Raw genomic sequence first — 5,595 nt, forward strand, 5'->3', positions numbered from 1 at the left:
GAACTAGTATGTATTTGTTTAGGGGCCAGCTGAAGGACGCCTCCGGGTGCGGGAATTTCTCGCTGCATTGAAGACCTGTTGGTGACCTTCTGCTGTTGTTTTTTTATTTGGTCGGGTTGTTGTCTCTTTGACACATTCCCCATTTCCATTCTCAATTTTATATGCTAGATATACTTACTGATGGTGGGATGAGATGAAGCCCTTTTCAACTTTTTATAGTTCTTACTTATGTTGTTCTGTTACACCAGAGTCCCATGTTAGGGGACTTCTGTATGCATGTGCCTGTCCTCAGTCAGGAGTCTGTAATTCAGTGGTTGTCGTTTGTTACTGTGTAACATATTTGATTTTCGTTCTTTTTTCTACATTAATTAGGCCGTTAGTTTTACTCGTTTAAATTGTTTTACATTTGTCATTTTTGGGGCCTTTTGTAGCTGAAGAGAAGTATGGGCTTTGCTCAAGTGAAGGCTGTACAGTGACCTATAGCTGTTAATTTCTGTCATTTGGTCTATTGTGGAGAGTTGTCTCATTAGCACTACACCACATCTTTTTATAGTCAGTAAGTAAATCACAAATTCTAAATTTATAAGTTCATAGACCACATTCATTGTTCTGTGTCTTATATTTAATCACAATCCTAATTCGACCTGTATCAATCTTAAATGATGTGTCCATATTTGCTCAAACTGGTCATGATGTACCAAGCGCCATGCTGTGGAACATTTTATTTTAAAATAAATCATATCAAACGTAGAAACCTTCAACGGACATATCCTGTTCCATTGTGCCAACATGCAAAACTTAACATGCAAAACTTATAATGACGTCTGTAAACTGATGAAATGTCTCAAGGATGCTTTGTGAAATAGGTACTTCTCAAATAAAAATTATTATACAATTTTGTTTATTATAAAGCAAAATAAAATGTACAATAGTATCATGGATATATAAATAATGAAAACATATTTTTACTGTAAATTCAAACCAAATTTCGAAGCATTTATTGCTTGGTAATGTTAAACATTGGACAAAAAGAACAAATAATTGTTATTTAAAGACATGTTTAAAATAAATCATGTTATCGAAATTTACAAAATATAATTTTATTTTTGTGAAATCTATACTGGTGTAGCAATTTTTATTAAAAAAAAATGTATGAAAAATTTGAATTTATAGTCATTGGAAAACAAATGGATAAACTGGAGTATACAGATATGTAGTTCCTTGCTGACTATCTTCTTTTGTTAAATATGTGATACACTGTCATCAAGTTAACAGTAGAATCTTGAAAAAATAATAAAATTCACAAGAAAACAACAAGTTTACTTTAAAAAAATTGTCTACATTCACAGCTCAACAATTAATTAACATAAACAAAATTGTTGGTCGACAGGTCGACAAATTAACTTTTAAAAATAATTGTCTACCTACATAGGCCAACTAGTTTCAAGGACTAGTGGTAAGGTTAGGGGTAGGCATAGAGTTAATACCCATGCATATAGATGTATATATAGGTATTACATCTATGGGTTAGGACAGCTAGTGTAAGGATTATGATTAAGGATGTTTGTTTGTCATGTTTTGGAATTTTAGTCAGATTTTCAAATTCCTCTGGTTTTATCAATTAAAATTTTTTGCCCATGTTACTCCTTTTTTCTTTTTATAAATCTATTACATGTATAATTATAAGCCACTTGTAAAAGTCTAATATATTTTTAAAAAGTTTTTGAGAACTTTAACTGGTCAATGATAAAGCTATGAAAAATCAAGAGAACATTTTCTTGCGAAAATTCCAATGGCTAATATCTTGAAAACAAGCACATTGATCCCTATATTTTTTTTTGCTTTTTTGATTCCTCAATTAATCTCTTATCAATATATACTAGTTTTATGGAAATTATTTTGAAGCTGAGCAGCAAACTTCCTTTAGAGTTAGATTAAGGGTGAGGGTTAGGGTTAAAATAAAGGATGATAGTGAGTTTAAGGGTTGAGGAAATGCTCTATTAATGTGTTATGAATTAAGTGCCCTATATTGTTATTTAAAAAGGCATTAATTTAAGGGAACTTGCTTCTCTGTTTCAAAAGACTAGTTTATATCGATAGGGGATTAATAAAGGAATCCAAAAAGCCAAAAAAAAATACATAGGTCACCATGCTCGTTTTAATATATTAGCCATTGAAATTTTGGCGGGAAAATGTTCTTTAATGACTTTTCATAGCTGTATCATTGACAAGTTTAAGTCCTCAAAAATGAATTAAAAATTATATAAGACTTTAACAGACAGCTTATCATTATACATGTAAAAAAATTATAAAAAGAAAAATGGGGGTCACCACGCAAAATTTGTTATGGCATTCAAATGGATAAGACCAGAGGATTCAGAAAATCTTAGGCAGCAACAGGGGGCTATGTTTTTTTTTCTGGACAAACTTTTTTTTTCGCCTGTGGCGAGAAGTCGAAAACAATTTATTTCTTTCATGTTTAGCATTACATATAGTGGCAGCTTAGGGTGAAACAAACAATTTATTTTTTTTCAGAATCAAAAACAAATAATTTTTTCTCCAAAAACTGGAAACAAACTTTTTTTTCCAAAAAAAAAAACCATAGCCCCCCCCCAAAAAAAATCAAATGGTTGCTGCCTTACCAAAGTTCCAAAACATGACAAGCGAGGTTCCTTAATATAGGCATCTGTTGACTTGTCAACCTGTTGATCTGTCTACCAGTCAATCATAAAAGACTATTTTTTTCTTTCAAATTGTCAACCTTTACAATTATAATTTTCCATTTCATCAAATAATAATTATAAAATGATAAGTATTAATCAACTATTTTTATAACTATAATACAAGTTTTTATTTGCATAGGAATACATATATCAAAATCTGGAACTAAATATCTGTATACTTCATTTGAGCCAAACGAATAACAGCATTAAAAACAAAAATTTGTTAATTTACAGTAAATGGAAAAAGTAACAGCATAAAAAAATGAATCATTTGGCTTTCAGAATTATCATTTAAAGATTTTATTATACAAAAAAGCAATATATATCTGGTCTGCATGATTGTTATTGTCCATTGGATTGACCACACAAGGGCACCTGTAAAATAAATAAAATCATATTTCATTTCTTGACAATCCATAGTGAATTTCAAGTTAGTTGTTAAAGTATATGAATTAGGTAATATTTAAATATTTGAGTGGTAATTTTTCTTTTAAAAATGGTATAAGAGAAAGAAGTTAAAAAGAACTATAAACCTTCTTAACATTAAAAGATCTGATTTGCATCTATAAAGGCTGCAGTAGAAAAAATAAAAATGAAATATAATTGCAAATAATAAAGATTTATAGAAATTTAAACTGTCCATAAGATAACATCAATTTACAAAATGTGAATGAGGGTAGTAATGCCCTATACCATCAGGTGTCAAGCAGTCATTATTGGCTACTGCTAGCATCAAACAATGATCGTTATTGTTAATTTTTTTTTTGGAAGAAAACTAATTTGATTTGTCAAAATTTGTTTAATTTTCATCATCTGAAACTTTACATTTTATTGCATGCTCCGAAGTTTCAGTAAACGTTATTCAGTAATAATTTTTACCATTATTGGTTATAAAGGTATCCCAATTACCACCCTCTGGTATGTGAACAAATATATATTTTTTCACCTCAAAAAGATCCAAATTCTACTCCGGACAGTATGCAAAAGGACAAGCTGTGATGCTAACCTGTAATACAAAGTTGAATCAGTTATCTAAACTCTTCAAAAAATCTACAGATTAAATAATTTTCATTGTGATTGAGGAAAACTTTGATTTCTGTGGATATTTGATAGAAAGTTGGTTGATAAAAAAATATACTTTGAACATTTAAGTTTGTGGTTCATAATTACTACAGAAATTCATTGGATATTTAGTCTGAATCTTGATAAATAGAAAAAAAGTCAAAAACAATTTATGTTTCAAAGTTTGTCAGTATCTTGACTATATCGGTCAATTATGTACCCCTTTCCTCTGGAGCGTAATATCTCCATGTAACTCAATCTTCATGATACCTGAACCGTTATTTAACTGACATCAAACACTTTTAGATTAAAATAAAAGATTATAGTTCCAATGTTCCACCTGTTGCACTTATTTTATATTTCCATAGGGCATAACTCTTTTAAACAAGAATGTGTCCTCAGTACATGAATGCCCCACTCGCATAATCCTTTTCTATGTTCAGTGGACCGTGAAATTGGGGTAAAATCTCTAATTTGGCATTAAAATTAGAAAGATCATATCATAGGCAACATGTGTACTAAGTTTGAAGTCCTTAGTTTGAAGTCGATTGGACTTCAACTTCATCAAAAACTACCTTGACCAAAAACTTTAACCTGAGGCGGGACAGACGGACGAATGGACGGACACACAGACCAGAAAACATAATGCCCCTCTACTATCGTAGGTGGGGCATAAAAAGTTGATTGTCCACCATTATAGAAATTGTCTGAGATATGTGTTACGTGGAGGATAAAAATTTGGGTATATCTACCAATATGTTAGCAGTATAAGATCGCCAGTTCTTACTTCCAACACCATATAATCAGTCCTCACATCAGCCTATAAACAAATAATAAAAGCAATATACTTGTATGAAATATTCCTTTTACAGGTCAATTTAAGCACTATAGATAATCTTTCACAAAACAGACTACTATAATAACACATACTTGTTAGAGAAATATATTGTGCTTGGCGTATTGATAGAAAAAAAGTGAACTGATATTTTGTGAATATGCTATATACTGTTCTCATTTACTTCAAAGATCCATGAAATTCTGTTGTGCAGTTTTAGAGGACTTGTATTGAAACTGTTACAGCAGTATAGGCCTTAACTTAAGTCCAGAGGGGCACAACGTACATTACTTCTAGGGGAAAACATTCAAAATTTCTTGTTTACATGCACAACTACAAAGTATTGTGTACAAACTACCTTGTTTTATAAAATTCTGTTGTAATGACAAGAAACAGGTTGATGGACAGGATAGACAGGTCAAAAACATTATACCTCACACAAATTCACATTTTACATTATTTTAGTTTAGAAATTTATGATCAAAACTTACTTTAAAAATCAGATTTAATTGCCATTTCCAGTCTAAATCCTTATGGACAAACCAAATACTAATCTGTAATGTTTAAACAAATAATTGGACCTAAGTAACATATTCAGTTGCAGAAAAAATGTTCTGGATTTATTTTTGGCAAATAGGATATGAATGATGTAAAAAACAAAATTTTGTCTTGCTTAAAAATCGTGCTTCATATAAAATCCATGGCTCCCAATGAAAATCAATTGGTCTGTGAATATTAATAATACTTCAGTTAAAAAAACATGATTTATTTATTTGTGTCTACTTTCTATATTAGTTGTTATTTACGTGCCTCGTACAAAACTAGTGTGTAAAGCCAAAAGAACCATATTTTTCAGTTTATTCTTATTGTCCCAGGTTAGTGCATTGTTGAGCATTCACAAACATGTTTCAGTGGGAGATCCAGTACTTTTTATAAGGTGTGCATATTGACTGAACTAAAGGGGGGACTAAACAA

General features: G+C 30.6%; 1 long non-coding RNA gene across 1 annotated transcript; it reads right to left on the reverse strand.

The window, feature by feature from the left end:
- Positions 1-2,635: 2,635 nt before the first annotated feature.
- Positions 2,636-5,177, reverse strand: LOC134713862 (uncharacterized). Its single transcript, XR_010106403.1, has 4 exons — positions 5,112-5,177; positions 4,538-4,605; positions 3,670-3,729; positions 2,636-3,098 (listed from the first exon to the last, which is right to left on the reverse strand). It is a non-coding gene; the product is annotated as an uncharacterized LOC134713862 (long non-coding RNA).
- Positions 5,178-5,595: the final 418 nt, after the last annotated feature.

The sequence above is a fragment of the Mytilus trossulus genome, chromosome 4 (genome assembly GCF_036588685.1).
Source record: "Mytilus trossulus isolate FHL-02 chromosome 4, PNRI_Mtr1.1.1.hap1, whole genome shotgun sequence".
NCBI lineage: Eukaryota > Metazoa > Mollusca > Bivalvia > Mytilida > Mytilidae > Mytilus > Mytilus trossulus.